The sequence below is a fragment of the Salmo salar genome, chromosome 22, assembly GCF_965601325.2.
Source record: "Salmo salar chromosome 22, fSalSal1, whole genome shotgun sequence".
In the NCBI taxonomy this organism is placed as follows: Eukaryota; Metazoa; Chordata; class Actinopteri; order Salmoniformes; family Salmonidae; genus Salmo; species Salmo salar.
This window is the reverse complement of record NC_138312.1, coordinates 51159917-51187830: the sequence shown is the minus strand read 5'-3', so window position 1 is coordinate 51187830 and position 27914 is coordinate 51159917. Positions and strand designations below refer to the sequence as shown.

The following is a 27914-nucleotide window of genomic DNA, read 5'->3' as shown; positions in this document are numbered from 1 at the left end:
CAAATGGAACTCCCGTCCCTATACAGTGCTGCATGCCAAATGGAACCCCATTCCCTATACAGTGCTGCATGCCAAATGGAACTCCCGTCCCTATACAGTGCTGCATGCCAAATGGAACCGCATTCCCTATACAGTGCTGCATCCCAAATGGCACCCCATTCCCTATGCAGTGCTGCATGCCAAATGGCACTCCATTCCCTATACAGTGCTGCAGGCCAAATGGCACCCATTCCCTATACAGTTCTGCATGTCAAATGGAACCCCATTCCCTATACAGTGCTGCATGCCAAATGGAACTTCATTCCCTATACAGTGCTGCATGCCAAATGGAACCCCATTCCCTATACAGTGCTGCATGCCAAATGGAACCCCATTCCCTATACAGTGCTGCATGCCAAATGGAACCCCATTCTCTATATAGTGCTGCATGCCAAATGGAACCCCATTCCCTATACAGTGCTGCATGCCAAATGGAACCCCATTCCCTATTCGGTGCTCCATGTCAAATGGAACCCCATTCCCTATATTGTGCTGCATGCCAAATGGCACCCCATTCCCTATACAGTGCTGCATGCCAAATGGAACCCCATTCCCTATTCGGTGCTCCATGTCAAATGGAACCCCATTCCCTATATTGTGCTGCATGCCAAATGGCACCCCATTCCCTATACAGTGCTGCATGCCAAATGGTACCCCATTCCCTATACAGTGCTGCATGTCAAATGGAACCCCATTCCCTATACAGTGCAGCATTCTAACTGGCACCCTGTTCCCTATACAGTGCTGCATGCCAAATGGCACCCCATTCCCTATATAGTGCTACAGGCCAAATGGCACCCCATTCCCTATATAGTGCTGCAGGCCAAATGGCACTCCATTCCCTATACAGTGCTGCAGGCCAAATGGCACCCCATTCCCTATATAGTGCTGCAGGCCAAATGGCACTCCATTCCCTATACAGTGCTGCATGTCAAATGGAACCCCATTCCCTATACAGTGCTGCATGCCAAATGGAACCCCATTCCCTATACAGTGCAACAACTTTTGAACAAAGCCATATGAGCCCTGGTCAAAAGTAGTGCACTGTGAAAGTCCCATTTGGGGAAGCTATAACCTGCTATAACCAGCTATAACCAGCCATCAGACCTGCCACCAGCTCCATCACTTTCCAAAACCAGCCTATTAAACACCAGCTCGACCTCTCTCCGAAACCAGCCTATTAAACACCAGCTCCATCTCTCTCCAACACCAGCCTATTAAACACCAGCTCCATCTCTCTCCAACACCAGCCTATTAAACACCAGCTCCATCTCTCTCCAACAACAGCCTATTAAACACCAGCTCCATCTCTCTCCAACACCAGCCTATTAAACACCAGCTCCATCTCTCTCCAACACCAGCCTATTAAACACCAGCTCCATCTCTCTCCGAAACCAGCCTATTAAACACCAGCTCCATCTCTCTCCAACAACAGCCTATTAAACACCAGCTCCATCTCTCTCCAACAACAGCCTATTAAACACCAGCTCCATCTCTCTCCAACACCAGCCTATTAAACACCAGCTCCATCTCTCTCCAAAACCAGCCTATTAAACACCAGCTCCATCTCTCTCCAACACCAGCCTATTAAACACCAGCTCCATCTCTCTCCAACAACAGCCTATTAAACACCAGCTCTATCTCTCTCCAACACCAACCTATTAAACACCAGCTCCATCTCTCTCCAACACCAGCCTATTAAACACCAGCTCCATCTCTCTCCAACACCAGCCTATTAAACACCAGCTCCATCTCTCTCCAACACCAGCCTATTAAACACCAGCTCCATCTCTCTCCAACACCAGCCTATTAAACACCAGCTCCATCTCTCTCCAACACCAGCCTATTAAACACCAGCTCCATCTCTCTCCAACAACAGCCTATTAAACACCAGCTCTATCTCTCTCCAACACCAGCCTATTAAACACCAGCTCCATCTCTCTCCAACACCAGCCTATTAAACACCAGCTCCATCTCTCTCCGAAACCAGCCTATTAAACACCAGCTCCATCTCGCTCCAAAACCAGCCTATTAAACACCAGCTCCATCTCTCTCCAACACCAGCCTATTAAACACCAGCTCCATCTCGCTCCAAAACCAGCCTATTAAACACCAGCTCTATCTCTCTCCAACACCAGCCTATTAAACACCAGCTCCATCTCTCTCCAAAACCAGCCTATTAAACACCAGCTCCATCTCTCTCCAACAACAGCCTATTAAACACCAGCTCCATCTCTCTCCAACACCAGCCTATTAAACACCAGCTCCATCTCTCTCCAACACCAGCCTATTAAACACCAGCTCCATCTCTCTCCAACAACAGCCTATTAAACACCAGCTCCATCTCTCTCCAACACCAGCCTATTAAACACCAGCTCCATCTCTCTCCAACACCAGCCTATTAAACACCAGCTCCATCTCTCTCCAACACCAACCTATTAAACACCAGCTCCATCTCGCTCCAAAACCAGCCTATTAAACACCAGCTCCATCTCGCTCCAAAACCAGCCTATTAAACAGGCCATTAGAGGACTGTAATAAATGATTCTAAGTCCCGATAATGTAAACACTAGCTCCATAGAACTGTGTTTTAATAGGAAGGGGGTTGTGCACTTATCGGAGGCCCACGACAGTGTGTGTCCCCCCGGGGAGAAAATGGCTGTCTGGAACACTGGATGGCTGGCAGGTTGTTATGTCACAGCCAAGGTCCCCAGACAGACGACATCATCAGTCCAGAGTGGGGTTTATTGAGAATGACGCTGAATTATTGAGTTTGAATTTCAGAACAGGGTCATCATGGATTTGGGATGAATACTGGGCATTTTAGAATCACATAGAAGAGGATGCTTGCTCCGGAAATATAACCAGGAGAGGGGCATACATGCAAGTTATATGAAAACTGGTAGGAATACTAGGCTAGTTATACAACTGTGATGGTTAAACTACAGAGACAAATGTGTTGAAAGTATTTTTACTTTATGTAACTAGGCAAGTCAGTTAAGAATAAATTCTTATTTACAATGACGGCCTAGACCGGCCAAACCAGGACAACGCTGGGCCAATTGTGCACCGCCCTATGGGACTCCCAATCACAGCTTGTTGTGATACAGCCTGGATTCGAACCAGGGTGTCTGTAGTGATGCATCTAGCACTGCAATGCAGTGCCTTAGACCGCTGCGCCACTCAGGAGCCCAAAGTATAGGGTAGCCTGCATATAAAATGACAGAAGAATCCAGATGTGTTTTTACATGATCAAACTCCTTTCATATTGAGGACATACCTACAAGTAATAATACAATAATTTAAATATCTCTCTCTCTCTCAATTCTATTCAATTCAAGGGGCTTTATTGGCATGGGAAACATGTTTACATTGCCAAAGCAAGTGAAATTCTCTCTCTCTCTCTCTATCTCTCTCTCTCTCTCTCTCTCTCTCTTTCTTACTCTCTCTCTCTCTCTCTCTTTCTGTCTCTCATGGTCACTCTATAAGTGATTGCTACTTTTCATCTCATGGCCAGTCAGCCGCGGGCCCAGCTAGCTATCATTATGCAAATAGCCGCAATTCAATTTCAGTCGGTCGTGGGGGAGGGGGGTATCCTCTCACAGGGGATTCACAGTCTTACTGTACAGTACCATGGTGTCCATGTTAGGACCACCTCAGTCCATAGAAAGTCTCTATACACTCATGTTCTGATCTAGAGATCTGACTAGACTCCACCTACTATTGAAACCCAAAAAAGTCACATTTTATTAACTGAGAAACGTGGGCGTGATTACTGATTACTGTAAATAGCACATTCATTATCAAGTCGTTGTTACTGTAAATCAAGCCACTTCCTCAAAGCATTACCTTTCTTGTAGACTACTATGCTTTAATGCAAAATTTAGTTACACATTGAAAGTTAACAATTACTGTCACGTCCTGGCCAGTATATAAGGTTAATTGTTTTGTAGTTTGGTCAGGGCGTGGCAGGGGGTATTTGTTTTCTGTGGTTCGGGGTGGTGTGTTTTGTGTAAAGGGTGTTTGATTTAGTAATTCCGGGTTTTGGTTTATGTTTAGTAATTCTATGGTTAGTCTAGGTTGTGTGTTTCTATGTTTGGTTGATTGGGGTTGGGACTCTCAGTTGAAGGCAGGTGTTGTCTATCTGCCTTTGATTGAGAGTTCCATATATTAGGGTGTGTTTGTATGTGTGATTTGTGGGTGATTGTTCTGTGTTTCGCCTTGTGCCTTACCAGACTGTTTTTGTTGATCGTTCGTGTTTTTGTTATTTTGTATGTTCGTTTTGAAAGATAATTAAAAATCAAGATGAGCATTCACGTACCTGCTGCGTTTTGGTCCTCATTCACCGACAACAACTGTGACAGAATCACCCACCACCAAAGGACCAAGCAGCAGAGGAAGGAGCAGACGGAGTTCGAGTTGGACTGGCGGGAGAAGTGGACTTGGGAGGAAGTTCTGGACGGGGCCGGACCCTGGCATCAGGCTGGGGATTATCGACGCCCGCAGGGGGAAATTGAGGCAGCCAAGGCAGAGAGGCGGTGGTACGAGGCCAAGTACGCGCTGAAGGAGAAGCACGAGAGGCACCCCCAAGAAATTTTTTTGGGGGGGCACACGGGTAGTTTGGCTAGGCGTAAGAAGAGCCGGAAGCCAGCTACTCGTGGTTATATGGAGGAGCGTATGGGGTGGAGAGCGCTATGTTTCGCTGAGGAGCGCACTATCTCACCCATACGCACGCACAGTCCGGTGCGCGTTATTCCAGCCCCTCGCAGGTGCCGTGCTAGAGCGGGCATCCAGCCTGGTAGGAGGATGCCTGCGCAGCGCATCTGGTCGCCGGTACGCCTCCGAGGACCAGGCTACCCAACTCCCGCTCTACGCACGGCTACCATCAGGCCCCTGCACAGCCCAGTCTGCCCTGTACGAGCACCCCGCTCGTACAGGGCTACTAGTTCCATCCAGCCAAGGCGGGTTGTGCAGGAGGTAAGATCTAGACCGGCTGTGCGCCTCCATAGCCCTGGGTTTCCAGCTCCTGTCTCTCGTGCGGACCCGGAAGTGCGTCAACCCAGTCCGACTCGTCCTGTTCCCGCTCCCCGCACTAGCCTGGAGGTGCGTGTACATAATCTGGTAAGCCCAGTACCAGCACCACGCACCAGGCTACAAGTGCGTCAACCCAGCCTCGCCAGTCAACAGTCTTCATCAGAGCTGCCCGCCAGTCAACAGTCATCATCAGAGCTGCCCGCCAGTCAACAGTCATCGTCAGAGCTGCCCGCCAGTCAACAGTCATCGTCAGAGCTGCTCGCCAGTCAACAGTCTTCATCAGAGCTGCCCGCCAGTCAACAGTCTTCATCAGAGCTGCCCGCCAGTCAACAGTCTTCATCAGAGCTGCCCGCCAGTCAACAGTCTTCATCAGAGCTGCCCGCCAGTCAACAGTCATCATCAGAGCTGCCCGCCAGTCAACAGTCATCGTCAGAGCTGCCCGCCAGTCAACAGTCATCGTCAGAGCTGCCCGCCAGTCAACAGTCATCGTCAGAGCTGCCCGCCAGTCAACAGTCATCGTCAGAGCTGCCCGCCAGTCAACAGTCATCGTCAGAGCTGCCCGCCAGTCAACAGTCATCGTCAGAGCTGCCCGCCAGTCAACAGTCATCGTCAGAGCTGCCCGCCAGTCAACAGTCATCGTCAGAGCTGCCCGCCAGTCAACAGTCATCGTCAGAGCTGCCCGCCAGTCAACAGTCATCGTCAGAGCTGCCCGCCAGTCAACAGTCATCGTCAGAGCTGCCCGCCAGTCAACAGTCGTCAGAGCTGCCCGCCAGTCAACAGTCGCCAGAGAGGTCAGACTGCGCTGAACTGCCGGAGTGGCCAGACTGCGCTGAACTGCCGGAGTGGCCAGACTGCGCTGAACTGCCGGAGTGGCCAGACTGCGCTGAACTGCCGGAGTGGCCAGACTGCGCTGAACTGCCGGAGTGGCCAGACTGCGCTGAACTGCCGGAGTGGCCAGACTGCGCTGAACTGCCGGAGTGGCCAGACTGCGCTGAACTGCCGGAGTGGCCAGACTGCGCTGAACTGCCGGAGTGGCCAGACTGCGCTGAACTGCCGGAGTGGTCAGACTGCGCTGAACTGCCGGAGTGGCCAGACTGCGCTGAACTGCCGGAGTGGCCAGACTGCGCTGAACTGCCGGAGTGGCCAGACTGCGCTGAACTGCCGGAGTGGCCAGACTGCGCTGAACTGCCGGAGTGGCCAGACTGCGCTGAACTGCCGGAGTGGCCAGACTGCCCTGAACTGCCGGAGTGGCCAGACTGCCCTGAACTGCCGGAGTGGCCAGACTGCCCAGACTGTCCCGAATTGCCAGACTGCCCAGACTGTCCCGAATTGCCAGACTGCCCAGACTGTCCCGAATTGCCAGACTGCCCAGACTGTCCCGAATTGCCAGACTGCCCAGACTGTCCCGAATTGCCAGACTGCCCAGACTGTCCCGAATTGCCAGACTGCCCCGACTGTCCCGAATTGCCAGACTGCCCCGACTGCCCCCCGGCGATGCCAGAGTGGCCCGACAGCCTGGAACGGCCGGAGCCAGAGCCACCTCCAGAAATAGGTGGGTTGGGGAGGGGGGGTGTAGCACAGTGCCGTCGTTGACGGCAGCCACCCTCCCTTCCCTCCCTTTAGAGAAGGGGACTTTTTGTTGGTGTTGCTTGGGGTTATTTTTTGTTAAGGTGCTTCTGGGGTAGCACCTTTAAGGGGGGGGTACTGTCACGTCCTGGCCAGTATATAAGGTTAATTGTTTTGTAGTTTGGTCAGGGCGTGGCAGGGGGTATTTGTTTTCTGTGGTTCGGGGTGGTGTGTTTTGTGTAAAGGGTGTTTGATTTAGTAATTCCGGGTTTTGGTTTATGTTTAGTAATTCTATGGTTAGTCTAGGTTGTGTGTTTCTATGTTTGGTTGATTGGGGTTGGGACTCTCAGTTGAAGGCAGGTGTTGTCTATCTGCCTTTGATTGAGAGTTCCATATATTAGGGTGTGTTTGTATGTGTGATTTGTGGGTGATTGTTCTGTGTTTCGCCTTGTGCCTTACCAGACTGTTTTTGTTGATCGTTCGTGTTTTTGTTATTTTGTATGTTCGTTTTGAAAGATAATTAAAAATCAAGATGAGCATTCACGTACCTGCTGCGTTTTGGTCCTCATTCACCGACAACAACTGTGACAATTACATACATCAGAATACATTTTATTGATCCTAGTCATGAAATGTAAAAAATACATCCAGGGGAGTTAATGATTCCAATATATATATATATATATTGAGGACATATATATATATATATATATATATATATATATATACTACAGTTCAAAAGCTTGGGGTCACTTAGAAATGTCCTTGTTTTCCATGGCATTCTAGTTGTCAATTTGTTGAGGTAATCTGAAGAGATTTCACCCCATGCTTCCTGAAGCACCTCCCACAAGTTGGATTGGCTTGATGGGCACTTTTTACGTACCATACAGTCAAGCTGCTCCCACAACAGCTCAATAGGGTTGAGGTCTGGTGACTGTGCTGGCCACTCCATTGTAGACAGAATACCAGCTGACTGCTTCTTCCCTAAATAGTTCCTGCATAGTTTGGAGCTGTGCTTTGGGTCATTGTCCTGTTGTAGGAGGAAATTGGCTCCAACTAAGCTCCGTCCATAGGGTATGGCATGGTGTTGCAAAATGGAGTGATAGCCTTCCTTCTTCAAGATCCCTTTTACCCTGTACAAATCTCCCACTTTACCACCACCAAAGCACCCCCAGACCATCAAATTGCCTCCACCATGCTTGACAGATGGCGTCAAGCACTCCTCCAGCAATCTTAGAATTTTTTCTGTGTCTCACGAATGTTCCTCTTTGTGATCCGAACACCTCAAACTTAGATTTGTCTGTCCATAACACTTTTTTCCAATCTTCCACTGTCCAGTGTCTGTGTTCTTTTGCGCAACTTAATATTTTCTTTTTATTGGCCAGTCTGAGATATGGCTTTTTCTTTGCAACTCTGCCAGCATCCCGGAGTTGCCTCTTCACTGTTGACGTTGAGACTCGTGTTTTACGGGTACTATTTAATGAAGCTGCCAGTTGAGGACCTGTGAGGCGTCTGTTTCTCAAACTAGACACTCTAATGTGCTTGTCCTCTTGCTCAGTTGTGCACTGGGGCCTCCCACTCTTTCTATTCTGGTTAGAGCCAGTTTGCTCTGTTCTGTGAAGGGAGAAGTACACAGTGTTGTACGAGATCTTCAGTTTCTTGGCAATTTCTCGCATGGAATAGCCTTAATTTCTCAGAACAAGAAAGAATAGACTGACGAGTTTCAGAAGAAAGGTCTTTGTTTCTGGCCATTTTGAGCCTGTAATCGAACCCACAAATTGCTTCTTTAATCAGAACAACAGTTTTCAGCTGTGCTAACATAATTGCAAAAGGGTTTTCTAATGATCAATTAGCCTTTTAAAATTATAGACTTGCATTAGCTAACACAACGTGCCATTGGAACACAGGAGTGATGGTTGCTGATAATGGGCCTCTGTACGCCTATGTAGATATTCCATCAAAAATCTGCCATTTCCAGCTACAATAGTCATTTACAACATTAACAATGTCTACACTGTATTTCTGATCAATTTGTTATTTTAATGGACAAAAAAATTTGCTTTCTTTCAAAAACAAGAACATTTCTAAGTGACCCCAAACTTTTGAACGGTAGTGTATATACACTACATGACCAAAAGTATGTGGACACCTGCTCTTCGAACATCTCATTCCAAAATCATGGGCATTAATATGGAGTTGATCCCCCCCCTTTGCTGCAATAACAGCCTCCACTCTTCTGGGAAGGATTTCCACTAGATGTTGGAACATTGCTGTGGGGACTTGCTTCCATTCAGCCACAAGAGCATTAGTGAGTTTGGGCACTGATGTTGGGCGATTAGGCAGCAGCTACTCTCCCTGGGGTCTAGCAACATAAGACAGTTACATACAGTTTAAAATACTACATGACATTACATTTCATAAGTGTTGCAACCGAGTGTTGCAACCGAGGTCAGACGATTACTTACAGTTGACCGGGGCAGCTCTAGCAGGGCAGGAATTTGACAAACTGACTTGACAGTGCCACGTTGAACGTCACTGAGCTCTTCAGTAAGGCCATTCTACTGCCAATGTTTGTCTATGGAGATTGCATGGCGGTGTGCTCAATTTTATACACCTGTCAGCAACGGGTGTGGTTGAAATTGCCGAATCCACTAATTTGAAGGGGTGTCCACATACTGCTGTGTATATAGTGTATATAATTGGCAAAAATGTAGTGCCAAGGTTTTTGTTTGCTATTGGATGACTTACAGTACAACACAGTTGTTGTTCTAGGTTAGTTAGCCCTGGCTTTGGACAATACTGCATGTTCCTGTGATTGAGTGTATTTCTTCCTTTGCGATCAATAGAAGCAAAATAACTTCTCAGTACAATGTGTGTGTGTGTGTGTGTGTGTGTGTGTGTGTGTGTGTGTGTGTGTGTGTGTGTGTGTGTGTGTGTGTGTGTGTGTGTGTGTGTGTGTGTGTGTGTGTGTGTGTGTGTGTGTGTGTGTGTACGTACATGCTTGTGCGTGTGTGTTTTGTCAGCTATATATACACACACACAGAACAGAGGATACAGCTGAGTACAGCAACTCATATCGGCCTGTCAGATATATTGTCAACCGAGCAAAATAATCACAATTGGACTATGTTAGTCAAAGCACCATCACATCGCTCTGGGAAAACTAAATCAACTCAACCTTTCATCAGCATATTAACTACCCTGAAAAGGGAGAGAACTCAACTTTATGAGTTTGAAACTGCACATATGCCAAGCCCATAACCTTAGCAATGACATTCTTAAAGTGTGAAACAGGTGGTTTGGAGCGATTACGTTAAGTGAATTTCACAGTTATCCACTGCCAAATGTAGCACTTTCAATAATTGTCTCCCAACAAAACACAAATCTTTCTCTCAATGATTCATCTGTATAAAGTTGACATTTGAAGCAACAAATTCAACCCTCAAACCTGCTTTCAAACATCTCCATTTTCACAGTTTGTCGTTCTGAATTTGTTATTGGATAATAAATCATTTTAAAAAAGCATTAAAATAATCTATTGTTTCCATGTTCCTCCCTCACAAAAGAGCCTCCCCTGTTTTGAGCCAAATGAAATCACCTCCCAGCCATGTGTTTTCCTAGTGAATCATTGTGGTGTAGCCAGTTCAACGCTACATAGATCCCTGTCACTGTGTATGCTTTTAGAACTACAGATGTAGGATCTTCATTTGAGCCAGTTTGCAGTTAAACCTTAAATACACTACAAGTTAAAAATGTCCTTCATCGCAGAAACGTTCTCCTGCAACAGGGTGATCAAATTAAGATCCTACATCTGTATGCAGTTTGCTCTCAGAGTAAGACAGTAGAAAGACTGCATCGTACAAAGATGAGGATTTGAGTGCAAATGACAAAGGCAACTTTCATTGCTTTCTATATCATAGAGCGAGAGAGAGAGCTTAACCCATCACTTATGCTATTATCTATAGCTTTCATGTTAGACACTGCACTTTCTGTGACTTAGATGGAGCTATGAAGTATGTGAGTGGTATATCATTGTTAACTATATTATCGGCCTTGACAACAAGTATAGAAAGATTCTGGCCTCGACTTGCACAATGAGAGAAAGGACTATATGGTTGAGTACATTGCTTAATGAGATTGGCACTAAATCCACGGATTCAGCGACCGATGCTATATACATCCACCTTGTAATATCTAGTTTGATTTGGTTCCTTTAGTTAGCTGTTGCTTTTGTGTTTGATAGTAGCCTACTCTCTTGAACTCTTAACAATCTTTTTTATTTTGTATTTACGAGATGCAGCACGGTTTTCTGTTCTGAATGAACTGCCTTAAAAGGAAAGTGAAGGGTTGAAACTCTGCTCCTCTCCCAGTACCTCAGACTTCCTCTTATGAATCAGCCAGGGCCAAAGTGCTCCCAAGGACCATTCTGTCTGAGTGAAGATAACTAAAGAATATCTTCCATGGTCCGTGGAGCAAGCGCACCAGCTCGCCTGCCAGAGAGCAGCACACAGAAAAGCTCTCAAACATCGTGAACCCTCGTTCCCTTAGGAGTAGAAACGTTGTGTATTAATATGGTATTCCAAATATGATCCTTCTATGGCATCTGCGTTGACTGAGATGTGCCAAAGATCAATTACTGATGGCACCCTAATCAATACAGTATATTATCTCTGGATATAGTCACCCTAATCAATACAGTATATTATCTCTGGATATAGTCACCCTAATCAATACAGTATATTATCTCTGGATATAGTCGCCCTAATCAATACAGTATATTATCTCTGGATATAGTCACCCTAATCAATACAGTATATTATCTCTGGATATAGTCACCCTAATCAATACAGTATATTATCTCTGGATATAGTCACCCTAATCAATACAGTATATTATCTCTGTATATAGTCACCCTAATCAATACAGAATATTATCTCTGGATATAGTCGCCCTAATCAATACAGTATATTATCTCAGGATATAGTAACCCTAATCAATACAGTATATTATCCCTGGATATAGTCATAATTCGGTCACAACATTTTCCAACTTCAGTGGGATTTTGGAGACACCATACCAATTGCATATGAGTCACCTAATCTCTACATATTCAACTATGAGGCCAAAAACATTTTATACCACAGTAGACTATAGCTACAGCTGACGCCACCATGTTCAGTAGGGCACACCCTTGCAAACTGTTTTACAATGTTTTTTAAAAAACATTTTTGGATTTTGTTTTTACTGAAAATGAAAATACGATGTTCCTATTTGTCAAGTCCAGGTATAGTACCTCCTCGTTTCAAAACATTTCCTTCCTACTGAACACTACCCAAGTGTCAGAGTCAGCCACACAGCTCACAACCCTCATTATATAGAGCACTGATCTCTTACCCTGTATTTACTGGACAGCAGATGTCTCCTGTAGTACAACACTGTACATTCACCTCACTGTTGACTGAAAGATCAACAAAAAGTGAAACTATAGGAGACATGTTAACAAAGTGAGAGGAACGGAGAGGAATGGAGGAGGAGCTGAAAAAATGGTTGAGGAGGGCTGTTCATTTCACTCAACATTTTAATAGAATGTTGACATTTGTTTGACATGCACACATTCAAGCGCACACACACACACACACACACACACACACACACACACACACACACACACACACACACACACACACACACACACACACACACACACACACACACACACACACACCCTCCAAAATCACCTGCGGCTTTCATGTGGGTTGGGTGTGGAACGTTCAGTGTCACAAGTAAAAAATAGAAAATGAAACAAATTTTCAGATCATGCCCCTGGGATTGTTAAACAGTCTGTCGACATACAAGGTCGTAAAAACTGATGGTGTGTTATTAGCAACTTTCACTATAAATGTATCTGGTGTTAGAGAAGCCTTTCCCATGCAGTACACTCTTTTTTCCTACTGGGTAAATAAATATTGAGACAGAGAGTCAAGTGAGACCACCCATCCTTGGAAATCCACAAGTTTCACTGCTTGAGGCACATTCTTCCTTCAAAAGAGAAACCGGCATCTAAACCAGAAAATCTGTGTCTAAATCATAGTGTTCTGTAGTACCTGGCAGGCATTCAATTGGTAGTGATCCACATCACCTTTAAATAGCAGAATTACAGGCCTAGTGAGACTGCTAAAGAATCTGGAAGCTACATGATCAGGGTTAGAATCTGGTAGCTACATGGTCAGGGTTAGAATCTGACAGCTACATGGTCAGGGGTAGAATCTGGAAGCTACATGGTCAGGGTTAAAATCTGACAGCTACATGGTCAGGGGTAGAATCTGGAAGCTACATGGTCAGGGGTAGAATCTGGAAGCTACATGGTCAGGGTTAAAATCTGACAGCTACATGGTTAGGGTTAGAATCTGATAGCTACATGGTCAGGGTTAGAATCTGACAGCTACATGGTTAGGGTTAGAATCTGACAGCTACATGGTCAGGGGTAGAATCTGGCAGCTACATGGTTAGGGTTAGAATCTGGCAGCTACATGGTTAGGGTTAGAATCTGGTAGCTACATGGTCAGGGTTAGAATCTGACAGCTACATGGTCAGGGGTAGAATCTGGAAGCTACATGGTCAGGGTTAAAATCTGACAGCTACATGGTCAGGGGTAGAATCTGGAAGCTACATGGTTAGGGTTAGAATCTGACAGCTACATGGTCAGGGTTAGAATCTGGTAGCTACATGGTTAGGGTTAGAATCTGACAGCTACATGGTTAGGGTTAGAATCTGACAGCTACATGGTCAGGGTTAGAATCTGGAAGCTACATGGTTAGGGTTAGAATCTGGCAGCTACATGGTCAGGGTTAGAATCTGGTAGCTACATGGTCAGGGGTAGAATCTGGCAGCTACATGGTCAGGGTTAGAATCTGGTAGCTACATGGTCAGGGTTAGAATCTGACAGCTACATGGTCAGGGGTAGAATCTGGAAGCTACATGGTCAGGGGTAGAATCTGGCAGCTACATGGTCAGGGTTAAAATCTGACAGCTACATGGTCAGGGGTAGAATCTGGCAGCTACATGGTTAGGGTTAGAATCTGGCAGCTACATGGTCAGGATTAGAATCTGGTAGCTACATGGTCAGGGGTAGAATCTGGTAGCTACATGGTCAGGGGTAGAATCTGGCAGCTACATGGTCAGGGTTAGAATCTGGCAGCTACATGGTCAGGGTTAGAATCTGACAGCTACATGGTTAGGGTTAGAATCTGACAGCTACATGGTCAGGGGTAGAATCTGGCAGCTACATGGTTAGGGTTAGAATCTGGCAGATACATGGTCAGGGTTAGAATCTGGTAGCTACATAATCAGGGTTAGAATCTGGTAGCTACATGGTTAGGGTTAGAATCTGGCAGCTACATGGTCAGGGTTAGAATCTGGCAGGTACATGGTCAGGGTTAGAATCTGGTAGCTACATAATCAGGGTTAGAATCTGGCAGCTACATGGTCAGGGTTAGAATCTGGCAGCTACATGCTTAGGGTTAGAATCTGGCAGGTACATGGTCAGGGTTAGAATCTGGCAGCTACAAGGGTAGGGTTATAATCTGGCAGCTACATGGTTAGGGTTAGAATCTGGCAGGTACATGGTCAGGGTTAGAATCTGGCATCTACATGGTCAGGGTTAGAATCTGGCAGCTACATGGTCAGGTTTAGAATCTGGCAGCTACATGGTCAGGGTTAGAATCTGGCAGCTACATGGTCAGCGTTAGAATCTGGCAGGTACATGGTCAGCGTTAGAATCTAGCAGGTACATGGTCAGTGTTAGAATCTGATAGCTACATAATCAGGGTTAGAATCTGGCAGCTACATGCTCAGGGTTAGAATCTGGCAGCTACATAATCAGGGTTAGAATCTGGCAACTACATGGTTAGGGTTAGAATCTGGCAGCTACATGGTCAGGATTAGAATCTGGCAGATACATGCTCAGGGTTAGAATCTTGTTGCTACATGCTCAGGGTTAGAATCTGGTAGCTACATGGTTAGGGTTAGAATCTGGCAGCTACATGGTCATGGTTAGAATCTGGCAGCTACATGCTCAGGGTTAGAATCTTGTTGCTACATGCTCAGTGTTATAATCTGGTAGCTACATGGTCAGGGTTAGAATCTGGTAGCTACATGGTTAGGGGTAGAATCTGGCAGATACATGCTCAGGGTTAGCATCTTGTTGCTACATGCTCAGACAAGGAGTAATATCATGATGTACTAACATTTTAATGGGCTGTCAAATGATACAAACATTTAATAGAGTTTTATCAGGGGCTGAGTCACTGGCTTACTGGTGTTCTTCCATGCCGTCCATGGGAGGGGTGCGTCACTTGAGTGGGTTGAGTCACTGACGTGGTCTTCCTGTCTGGGTTGGCGCCCCCCCTTGGGTTGTGCCATGGCGGAGATCGTTGTGGGCTATACTCGGCCTTGTCTTAGGACGGTAAGTTGGTGGTTGGAGACATCCCTCTAGTGGTGTGGGGGCTGTGCTTTGGCAAAGTGGGTGGGGTTATATCCTGCCTGTTTGGCCCTGTCCGGGGGTATCATCGGATGGGGCCACAGTGTCTTCTGATCCCTCCTGTCTCAGCCTCCAGTATTTATGCTGCAGTAGTTTATGTGTCGGGGGGCTAGGGTCAGTCTGTTACATCTGGATTATTTCTCTTGTCTTATCCGGTGTCCTGTGTGAATTTAAATATGCTCTCTCTAATTCTCTCTTTCTCTCTTTCTGTCTTTCTCTCGGAGGACCTGAGCCCTAGGACCATGCCTCAGGACTACCTGGTATGATGACTCCTTGCTGTCCCCAGTCCACCTGGCCGTGCTGCTGCTCCAGTTTCAACTGTTCTGCCTGCGGCTATGGAACCCTGACCTGTTCACCGGACGTGCTTGTTGCACCCTCGACAACTACTATGATTATTATTATTTGACCATGCTGGTCATTTATGAACATTTTAACATCTTGACCATGTTCTGTTATAATATCCACCCTGCACAGCCAGAAGAGGACTGGCCACCCCTCATAGCCTGGTTCCTCTCTAGGTTTCTTCCTAGGTTTTTGGCCTTTCTAGGGAGTTTTTCCTAGGGAGTTTTTCCTAGCCACCGTGCTTCTTTCACATGCTTTGCTTGCTGTTTGGGGTTTTAGGCTGGGTTTCTGTACAGCACTTTGAGATATCAGCTGATGTACGAAGGGCTATATAAAAATACATTTGATTTGAAATTTGATTAATCACAATTAATCGGAAATTCATAATTTGCTAAAATTTAGCTGTACTTTAAGATTTTTTTTATTCAAAAAGAAATGCAAGAATATTGCCGCTTTGATTTTGTCCAAAGTAACGGTTAGCAAATTGATAAACGCACTTTTTTTTAACCTCAAAGTGAACTTGTTTTGACATCAATCTGTTGTTTTTAGCTGTATAGATGATGTATTTAGGATGTTTTCAGTGTATTTTAAACGCTTTTAGACAATGCGCCAAAGAAAATTGAGCACTAGAATTACAAAAAGTTAACTTGAGTTAACTGATTAACTCTGAAAGCGCACATTTGAACATGTTAAAAAGGATAAATAAGGAGACACGGAGAGCTAGCTTCTTTATTATTTACAATGGGCTTCTTCCAACTGTCACTGACCAACGTATGAAGAACAGTACCTGCAGCAGTGAACGGATGGCTTAGAAATAAGAACAAAAATATTTTTAACACACTTGAATTATTATACTCAGGTAGCCTAAATTACATTTTGACAGAATGGCATTACAGAATGTGCAATTCCATATGTGGAAACATTGCTACTGTAACATGTCAACACCACCTTTTCACATGTGAGGAGAATAAAACTATTTCAGCAGCACATGTGAACTTCCAATTCCAACATTTTCACATTAGACATTTTTTCACATGTGAAACCACAAATGTCACAGGTGCAACTTCAAATCACACTTGAGGTGAATTTTTTGTTGTTGTTCTCATGTGAAAAGGTGATGTTAACATGTGGACTCTAAATTTAATACATGTAAAAATATGGTTTCATGTGAAATTTAAGCTCAACATGTGAAAACAGCTACTTCACATGTGAAAATGTTTCAACTGAATACTGTACAGACAGGGACCGATGAGAGAGACTACTGTGTATGGTTGCTTCCAAAATGGCACCCTATTCCTTTTGTAGTGCACTACTTTTAACCAGGGCTGTGCCATTTGGGACGCAGCCTGTATGAAACCGCGGAAAAAATGATTCAGGCTTTCATAAGATCAACATGAAAGCAGGCCACTGCTGAAAAATGAGAGTGATATGTTGTTTATGCAATGGGCCTGAAATCAAATCAAAGTTAATTTGTCACTTGCGCCAAATTCAACAGGTGTAGTAGACCCTACAGTGAAATGCTTACTTGCAGGCCCTAACCAACAGTGCAATTTTTAAGTAAAAATAGGTATTAGGTGAACAATAGAAATGTAAAGAATTAAAAACAACAGTAAAAAGACAGTGAAAATAACAGTAGCGAGGCTATATTCAGTAGCGAGGCTATAACAATAGCGAGGCTGTATACAAGCACGGGTTAGTCTTGTTAATTTGAGGTAGTATGTACATGTAGTTATAGTTAAAGTGACAATACATAGATGATAAACAGAGAGTAGCAGCACCGTAAAAGAGGGGTTGGGGGGGTGGGACACAATGCAAATATTCCAGGTAGCCATTTGATTACCTGTTCAGGAGTCTTATGGCTTGAGGGTAAAAGCTGTTGAGAAGCCTTTTGGTCCTAGACTTGACGTTCCGGTACAATGAATAGCATTCTCACATAGGTGTTCCTTTTGTCCAGGTGGGAAAGGGCAGTGTGGAGAGCAATAGAGATTGCATCATCTGTGGATCTGTTTGGGCGGTAATGCAAATGTGGGTCTACGGTTTCTGGGATAATGGTGTTAATGTGAGCCATTACCAGCCTTTCAAAACACTTCATGCTACAGACGTGAGTGCTACGGGTCTGTAGTCATTTAGGCAGGTTACCTTAGTGTTCTTGGGCACAGGGACTATGGTGGTCTGCTTGAAACATGTTGGTATTACAGACTCAATCAGGGACATGTTGGAAATGTCAGTGAAGACACCTGCCAGTTGGTCAGCACATGCTCGGAGCACACATCCTGGTAATCCATCTGGCCTCACGGCCTTGTGAATGTTGACCTGTTTAAAGGTCTTACTCACATCGGCCTTGGAGAGAGTGATCACACAGTCATCCAGAACAGCTGATGCTCTCATGCGTGCCTCAGTGTTGATTGCTTCAAAGCGAGCATAGAAGTGATTTAGCTCGTCTGGTAGGCTCGAGTGACTGGGCAGCTCGCGGCTGTGCTTCCCTTTGTAGTCTGTAATGGTTTGCAGGCGCTGCCACATAAGACGAGCATCGGAGCCGGTGTAGTACGATTCAATCTTACTCCTGTATTGGCGCTTGCCTGTTTGATGGTTCGTCGGAGGGCGTAGCAGGATTTCTTATAAGCTTCCGGGTTAGAGTCCCACACCTTGAAAGCGGCGGCTCTACCCTTTAGCTGAGTGCGAATGTTGCCTGTAATCCATGGCATCTGGTTGGGGTATGTACATACAGTCACTATGGGGACGACGTCCTCAATGCACTTATTGATATAGCCAGTGACTGATGTGGTGTACTCCTCAATGCCATCGGAAGAATCCCGGAACATATTCCAGTCTGTGCTAGCAAAACAATCCTGTAGTTTATCTGACCACTTTTTTATAGACCGAGTCACTGGTGCTTCCTGCTTTAAATTTAGCTTGTAAGCAGGATAGAATTGTGGTCATATTTGCCAAATGGAGGGCGAGGGAGAGCTTTGTATGCATCTCTGTGTGTGCAGTACAGGTGATCTAGAATTGTTTTCCCTCTGGTTGCGCATTTAACATGCTGATAGAAATGATGTAGAACTGATTTAAGTTTCCCTGCATTAAAGTCCCTGGCCACTAGGAGCGCCGCCTCTGAGTGAGCGGTTTCATGTTTGCTTATTTCCTTATACAGCTGACTGAGTGCCAGCATCCGTCTGTGGTGGTAAATAAACAGCCACAAATAATATAGATGAAAACTCTCTTGGAAAATAGTGTGGTCTACAGCTTATCATGAGATACTCTTCTTCAGGCGAGCAAAATCTAGAGACTTCCTAAGATTTGGTGCACCAGCTGTTGTTTACAAATATGCACAGACCGACCCCCCTCGTCTTTCCGGATTATTCTGTCCCGCAAGCTGAACATCCATGTCATCATTCAGCCACAATTCGGTTAAACATAAGATGTTACAGTTTTTGATGTCCCGTTGGTAGGATATTCGATACCGTACCTCGTCTAATTTATTGTCCAATGATTGTACGTCGGCAAGTAATACTGACGGTAAAGGCCGTCGGCAGATCTTTACGAGGCACCCCGCCCTGTGTCCTCTGTACCTGTGTCTCTTTCTCTCGCCAATGACGGGGATTTCGACCTTGTTGGGTGTCTGAAGTACATCCTGTGCTTCATGCTTGTTGAAGAAAAAAATCATTGTCTAATCCGAGGTGAGTGATCTCTGTCCTGATATCTAGAAGCTATTTTTTGCTGTAAGATACGGTGGCAGAAACATTATGGACAAAACAAGTTACAAATAACATGAAAAAAAACCACATAGTAGCACAATTGGTTGGGCGCCCGTAAAACTGCTGCCATTTCTTCGGTTAAGAGTGTTGGTCCAGTAACCGAAAGGTTGCTGATTTGAATCCCCGACCTGACTAGGTGCATAATTAGTCTATGGTTCCTTGAGCAAGGCACTTAACCCTAGTTGCTCCTATAAGTTGTTCTGGATAAGGGCGTCTGCTAAATGTACTGGACCAGTAGGGTATCATATCACTTAACCCTAGTTGCTCCTGTAAGTTTTTCTGGATAAGAGCGTCTGCTAAATGTACTGGACCAGTAGGGTATCATATCAAAGGCATCTTTATGATAGCCTTATTCCCGTTCGTGATGGAAGTAGAGTGTGAAGGATTAAATGTATTACTCCTGAATTACTTTTTATGTACATGTATGCACACGTGTGTGTGTGTGTCTGGGAGTGTGTGTGTGCCAGTGAGTGTGTGCGTGTCTGGGAGTGTGTGTGTCCCTGGACGTGTTTAACTGGGGACCAGAAGTCCCCACAAGAATAGTAAACAAACATTTGACCAACTGGGGACATTTTGTTGGTCCCCACGAGGTCAAATGCTATTTCTAGGGGGTTTAGGGTTAAGGTTAGAATTAGAATTAGTGTTAGGTTTAAGAGGGTTTAGTATTACGGTTAGAATTAGGTTTAGGGTTAGGGTTAGGCGCAACGGTTAGGTTTAGGGTTAAGGTTATGTTTTTGGGTTAAGGTTAGGGTTAGGGTTAAGGTTAGGGTAAGGGTAAGAGTACAGGTTAGGGTTAGGTTGAGTGTTAGGGGTTACGGGTTAGGGGTTAAGGAAAATAGGATTTTGAATGGGAATGAATTGTGTCCCCACATCGTTAGCTGTACAAGACTGTGTGTGTGTGTGTGTGTCTGTGAGTGTGAGTGTGTGTGTCTGTGAGTGTGTGTCTGTGAGTGTGTGTGTGTCGTGTGTGTACAGTATATGTGTATGTACTGTATGCCTTTGTAAGTATGTATACATGGATCTAGGTTTGTGTGTCGTGTGTGTACTTATGTATGCATGCGCGTGTGTGAGTTTCTCCATAAACCAGTCTGGCTAATCTGGGAAGAATGTTATGCTGAGACACACACGTGTTACATTAAGTCCAGATCTGTGGACGTTCACGTCTGTGTGAATAATATAACTTGTGACAGCTTACGTTACAGGTAACAATACCCTGCAGCTGTGCCCGGGGCTTTGCTGCATGACTTTGCCTATAAAAGGAAAACCCGAATGGCCAATGAATGAGCTTGTAACGCCACTGGGTTTTTAAAAGAAAATCTGGCATGAAAAGCTTTTTTTTCCTCAAGGGTCAGATCATATGATATCATTTATAATATATAGGTACAGTGCATATTATGAACTGTAGCTCGTGAGAAAAATACCATAACTTTAACTACTGATAAGATAGGGTTCCCTATGTTAGTTCACTTTTTGGGCTGCCGCTAACTTCGTTGGCATGGCTGAAAGTACACTATACAGTAGTGTGTTACATTGAGAAAATAGCCGCATAAATATGCATTTCGTAAAGCGCACAGAGGTATATTTCAATAATTGCGTTCATGGCAATGAAATCAGTTTGTGAGAACAAGGGCCCTTTCTACTTCATGTCAATATTTATCAACAAACGTCTTCCATTTTACTACTATACCCTTAAGGATGTAGACAAGGATGTTACACCAAGCAAACATGAGCAACAGATTTGACTAAACCTATAAATCCACCCACATTAACTCTATTTCAGATTTGGAATGAGAAATATCTGTTTGTGTATGAACATACCCTGACTGTACAAAACGTTAGGAACATGCTCTTTCCAGACATAGACTGACCAGGTGAATCCAGGTGAAAGCTATGATCCCTTATTGATTTCAGTTGTTAAATCCACTTCAATCAGTGTAGATGAAGGGGAGCACACAGCCTAAAGAAAGATTTTTAAGGCTTGGGACAATTGAGACATGGATTGTGTATGTGTACCATTCAGAGGGTGAATGGGCAAGACAAAATATTTACTTTAAGTGCCTTTGAACTGGGTATGGTAGTAGGTGCCAGGCGCATTGGTTTGAGTGTGTCGAGAACTGCAACGATGCTGGGTTTTTCACGCTCAACAGTTTCCTGTGTGTTTCAAGAATGGTCCACCAGCCAATGTTTCACAACTGTGGAAAGCATTGGAGTCAACATGGGCCAGCATGGAACGCTTTCGACACCTTGTAGAGTCCATGCCCTGACGTATTGAGGCTGTTCTGAGGGAAAAGGGGGGATTGCAAGTCAATATTAGGAAGGTGTTCTTAATGTTGGGTACTGTCAGTGTATATGCACCCAGCCCTCCCATGTCTCTTGACGAGCTCAACAACTATATTCCTGTGTGTCAATAAGGGCACAGAGGTCGGTGGTGAACCCGTTCCATGACACCAGATTCCAAATTCAGGGCAGAGAGGAGAGCAATGAGAGAGGGAGAGATGAAAAAGAGAGATGGAAATAATAAAAAATGAGGGGGAAAATGAAGATAGAAAGAATATAAGAAATTGAGAGAGAACAAGAATATGAAAAAGAGACATTGAAACAGAGACAGAGAGGAGAGAACCACGAGAGAGGGGGAACAAATAAGAAAAAGAGAGAACACGAAAATCTAAAATAAATAAATTGCCGACATTGGAGGGAAAGGGAACAACACCACAAGTCTTCTCTGCCTGAAGTAAGGGAGTGAATAAGAGTTTGGCTGCGCAGTGCCAGCACTCTAATGAGACCTGTCAGGGCCTGTTAGCAGGGCCTGCCTGTGTCCTCGGCAGCCTGTGGACAGCTGTTATTAGCCCCGTAATGGCATACCACAGGCAAGATTAGACCGGGCACAGCCTGGAAAACCCTCCTACCATCTTTTCATTTATCTCCTTCACTTGAGAATACAGATGTAGGATCTTAATTTGAGCCAGTTTGCTACAGCAGGAAAATAATACTGCAGCAACAGGAAATTTGAATTATTCTGTGGATTATAATGAATGGACCTTTATTGTAGGGGTTAATACATTTTTCATTAGGGCAAATCAAGTCTGACATTTTAAAGTGGAAATTACAAACTTTATAAGCTTTTTTAAACCTCAAACAAATTACAAGTTTGCATTAGGAAAAATCTCAGCAACAAAGGAATGATCAAATTAAGATCCTACATCTGTACAGTGACAGTAAGGACGACGCAGCAGCGAAACTTCCCCAATGACAGAGCTGGTCTATCGTCGACGATAGATCAAAAATCACATCGTAGTCATGCCTCCCTTAGAGTTCTTGAGAATGTTGTATTGCAAAAACGTTTTGAATGGTCCGCTGGGTGCGGATTTTGATTGGATGTTACATTTCAAGAACCCTCCCCCCACACGCCCGTAGAAGGGGCACTGTGTGTTATGTGTTTCACTGTGTTCCGTCGGGTAGTTGTTCTAGTTTTCAAGTGTGGCAGTGACAGTTGGCGATTTGTATTTATTAAAATTGAAAGTGGATTACGCTGGTAAAGTCAAATGTCACAACACGTTCTAAACCGCTCTGGTGACAAACACACTTTTTTCCTTGTCTCCATTTGTCCACGTGGCATTTGATTTGATTTGATTTATTAGGATCCCCATTAGCTGACGTCAATGGCAACAGCTAGTCTTACTGGGGTCCAACACATAATGAAAAAGACATTACAGACCAAAAAAAGACTTTACAAATGACATCCATTTAAAAACATGAACATGTAGTGTAGTGTGCATCTATCAGTTTCACATCAGTCAGTACATACACACTGGCTGCGCTTTGCTAGATTGTCCATTATTTGGTTTTTGTGAGGACCCAAAAAATCAAGGCAATGAGAGAACATATTCAAGTTAGTAAATAGATTTTTGAAATGTTAAACAACAATGTATTATGAGCTAGCTAGCTGGCTACAGTAGGCCACTTTGTAGGCTAACTCAACTGAGCTAGCTAACTTTACACACTGTTTAGCTAAGTGAATTAAATGTAATCAGCTAGCTAGCTAACTTCCTGTTATATTGCTAGATTGATGTAATCATTGTAAATTAAAAAATATTGTTTCCAAATGAGTAGATAACAGCGATGGAAGAGGGTGAAATTGCAGCTCCTGCTGTCAGTAAAAAGAGAGTGTAGGCTACTGGATAGCCTAGGCAGCCGATAGTGCATGGGCGCTAGATCTGCACAAACAGCTCCCTAGAATAGCTACTGGATAGGGCAGGTCATTTTCTGGGAGGACATTGTGAAAAAAATTCTCAAGTTCGAGTGCCTAGAGGGGAAAACTTTGAGGACAGAGAGATATTAGCAAAATAATATCTAGTACTATCTAATTGAAGTATTTTCTGTCCTCAGATATGGAAAGCTGTGAAAGCCTGTTGGCAGATGAAGAGAGAGGTCCCAATGAACGTCCCAAGAGACTAAGGGTATATCTTAAATGCCATGGGTTATATGTGTAGGCCTACCTATATTAGCAAATGTTGTATACAAAAATACAATTAAACATCACACACAATGTATAAACCTAATAGAATTGCAGCAGGCCAACCATGCTGTAGGTCTGTTGACTGTGCAGGGTTCTGTTTCAGCCCAGCAATAATACACCTGATTCAACTTATGAGCTGATAATCAAGTGTACTATTGCTGGGCTAGAATAGAAGTCTGCTCACAGGATCAGTGGAGCAAGGTTGGCCACCGCTGGTATGGAGGTTTTTTTTGCTCACCGATGCCGTCCAGGGGGATTGTGGGTAAAAGTGTGAGGTCACATCCTGTGATTGGGATGACTAGGAGGAGCAGGTTGGATTTGTAGAGCCGGTTTCCGGAATCCAGATTAAGCCGAGTCCTTGATTTAAGAGCATGATCAATGGAGAGTCTTCATTGAAAGTGCTTTTTAGTCCAGAATTAGGCTGAATCTGTATCTGACAAACCAGCCCAAAAACTGCAACCTGTTACAAGGGACTATGTTGAATTTACTTGCTGTTTTCTAGTGTGTTTGATATCAGTGTTGTTTTGTATTTTCTGTTAGACCACAAAACATGCTCCAATTCAATTACACTTTAAAAACAATATCACGTAATAATACTGTAACATCAGACCTATGTCAATATCTTACAACTGGAGAAAGTTGTTGATGGTAAAGTTGGTAAAGGGATAATTATTGGATGTGATAGAGAAGCTAATGTCGGGGCGACAAAACATTTTCAGATAGCTCCAGCATCATTCCTATCACGTCCATTTTTTTCAGTAACCGAGTGGACAAAGTCATTTTGAAAGGGGTCACATTTTTGTCACGGCCTCTGTAATATGGCCCCTATCGGATCGAAAGCTCTGCGCCAGCTCTGATAAGCCCTGTGTTTATTGTCCGACTTCCATTATTTCAACCTGGAGAACCACACTGCCCATCACCCCTCTACTGCGGTGCTTTCCATCCTCACTCATTACCTCAATGTCAAGAGAGAAGTTGCTCTGCAGACAGTATACAGTATATACAGTATCCATACACCAGGGCCATGTTCAGTAGAACAATGTTGTGGAATGTAGCGAATATAAATATTATAATTAGAGCTGGGACCGTATATATCAAGTGTCTTAGAGTAAAAGTGGTGATTTAGGATCAGGTTTGCCTTTTAGACCACAATGAACATGAATACATGGACAACCTGATCCTAGATCAGCAGTCCATACATACAGCACAACCCCATACCTGATTCCTACATGTTAGATAGGCATGATTGTTCTACACCATACATTTCTATATGAATATTCCACAACATATGAGGCGGTTTACATCACACATCCTGACCTAATTGAATGAAACTATAACCTTTCATACAACTGCTCTGCAACAAGACACAACCTGCTGGCTACCTATACATTCAACATGCAAATCATTGATGCCGTTTCCCATGTCTTCTTACTGTATCCCTACATGTGAGATATCTGGTCATGTCGAGATGTTAACGGTGAAACGTTTCAGACAAGAGGGAGTTAAGTCGCTTATCTCTGGTCCTCAGAAGACATTACTACTAGAGGCCACCGTCCGTTAGTTTCCTGCCTTCTTGCCCAATGCCCTATTTTTACCTCGCTTGGAGCTCTAGAATACCAAGGGCAGCTTTTTCCTTGTCACTTGCACATTTCCTGCCATTCTCACTTTGACATTTCTCTATGGCGTTACATTCAAATGGCTCCCCCTTTTTTTACCAAACTGTTCATATTTAAATGTGTCACTGCAGGTCTCTTTACCCTTAGCGTCTGGTTTCTCTGGGTGTTAATTTGAGACCTTTCCCGGTGCAGATACGTTTTGAAGTTCAAACGCTGTCAAAAAGAATCTGTTTCAGTTTGTCTTTGTCTGGTTGAATGGCATTTCATAATGACAGAATGACAGAAAGGAGACGTTCAAGACATTTCTAAGGCCTTGAGAAATCTTTGGCCTTAGAAATGAAAAGTGCCTTATTCAAAGCAAAAAGGAGAAATGATATCAACGATATGGTCAAGTTGAGGTCTACCTCAATCCATGTACATGGTTTTAAATCTGATCAATACTGATTCATAACACTAATGGCGTATAAATTGAAGATACTTGCACCTTACGATGCATTACAGAAAAGGCTTGAAGGCTCGTGGACTTAAAGCAGGGATCGTCAACTGCCAGCCCATCTGATTTTATTTGCACCCCTCCACCCAGAGTTTTTTTGGTTTCGGACATAAAACACTGTAAAATCACTAGGAAATCAGCTCAAACTTATTTTAATTTAAGAAACTATTCCCAAGTTTTCCCACTAAATATAGAGAGACATATGTGATCGTGTACCAATGTAATCAAGGTTTGAAACAATACATTTTTTTTCAAATACAATATCTGTTTGAGCTTCTTGAGTCAATTTACAATCAATGATTTCTAATCATATTCCAGCCCCCCGACTATCCGCTCAAGACAAAATCGGCCTGCGGCTGAATCTAGTTCATGATCCCTGACTTAGAGGATGTGTGCACTGATAAAATGGTCCATTGTCTAACTATGAAGGTTATTTCTAATACAAAACACAAAAATTGCTGGGTTAGATAACAGTTGTTTTACCTAACTCTCCTGTGGTGGATGAGCATAAACAGTACTCTGGTCAGTTTGATGGACATACAGTGATGCTGCTGAGATGGTGAAATTACCTTGTTTGTAATTATGCATATTTGAGTGTGTGTGTGTGCGTGTGCATGTGCTTCATCTTAATAGACTAGAGACTTGGAGACTGCTGCCATTTGAGAAGGGTTCACATGAGGAAGGCAAGTAGAGGAAGCCTTCAGTCTGGCTTCACTGAAATGGAAAGGCTGTAATCAAACCATAAATCCACTGCTTCTCATCCTCCTCCCTCTCTTCTATAGAGCGCTGTGTGTGTGTGTGTGTGTGTGTGTGTGTGTGTGTGTGTGTGTGTGTGTGTGTGTGTGTGTGGTGTGTGTGTGTGTGTGTGTGTGTGTGTGTGTGTGTGTGTGTGTGTGTTATATAAACCAAGCTATACTGTGACACATACTGTCCTCAAAGAAGAACATTTCAGATTGATGAAAAATGCATTTCTGCTCCTGTGTGTCAGTGGTTATACATCATATAGTAGATACTTCAATTTATGTCTTGAAGAAAAAGACAATTCAATACTTTTGGACAAATAAACATATCTCCACCATTGTAACCTCTTTATAAAAACCGGAGCAATTTAATGAAAAATGTATGCATGTCAAAAGGACCGTGTCAAAATGACTCCCATTTCAAATAAACAATTCAGATTTTTATAAAAAGTGAAATATATATAAAAGGTATGTTGGAGTGTGTGTGTCAGTGAGTGAGGCACATACATGCATAAAGGGCAGCACACAAATACGCATGATTGACTTGATGCATGTACAGTACAGTATGTGTGTGTGCATACATGTATTTGTGTGTGTGTGTGTGTGTGTGTGTGTGTGTGTGTGTGTGTGTGTGTGTGTGTGTGTGTGTGTGTGTGTGTGTGTGTGTGTGTGTGTGTGTGTGTGTGTCTGAGCGAGTATGCATGTGTGTGTGTAGCTTGTATTTATTTGGCCATGACTTTGAGAGAGAACCAGCTGGTGTGTTTTAATATGTGGCGAACAGTGTGGTCATTGTCTGAGCAGCGTGATATTGTACTGAGTGACCCATTAAGGGCACAGGCACTGAGCTGACAAGGCTCTGTTATGTCTAGGACATCTGGAGGGCCTGGGGCACTAGAGTAAGACTGAATCCATTCCATAGAAAGAAAAATACATCTGACAGAGAGATCCAGACACATTCTTACCTATGCCGACCCACAGAGAACCTAACCGTACCCTAACCCTAACCCTTACCTATGCTGACCAACAGAGAACCTAACTGTACCCTAAGCCTAACCCTAACCTATGCTGACCCACAGAGAACCTAACCGTACCCTAACCCTAAGCCTAACCCTAACCCTAACCATACCCTAACCCTAACCTTAACCCTAACCGTACCCTAACCCTAGCTGTACCCTAACCCTAACCCTAACCGTACCCTAACCCTAACCATACCCTAACCTTAACCCTAACTGTACCCTAACCCTAACCTATGCCGTCCAACAGAGAAAGAGCCG

The 27914-nt window shown here is 44.2% G+C and overlaps 1 protein-coding gene across 5 annotated transcripts in view; it reads right to left on the bottom strand.

The window, feature by feature from the left end:
* Positions 1 to 27914, bottom strand: part of LOC106583657 (TOX high mobility group box family member 2) — a 227539-nt gene that overhangs the window by 139641 nt on the left and 59984 nt on the right. Inside the window, exon 1 of one of the 5 annotated variants that reach the window (XM_014168099.3) lies at positions 12034 to 12055. The exons of the other annotated variants lie outside the window; for them this stretch is intronic. The gene's annotated coding sequence lies outside the window, so the exon portion shown is untranslated. Of the gene's footprint in view, positions 1 to 12033; positions 12056 to 27914 lie in introns of those variants that run through there. 5 annotated transcript variants of the gene reach the window in all.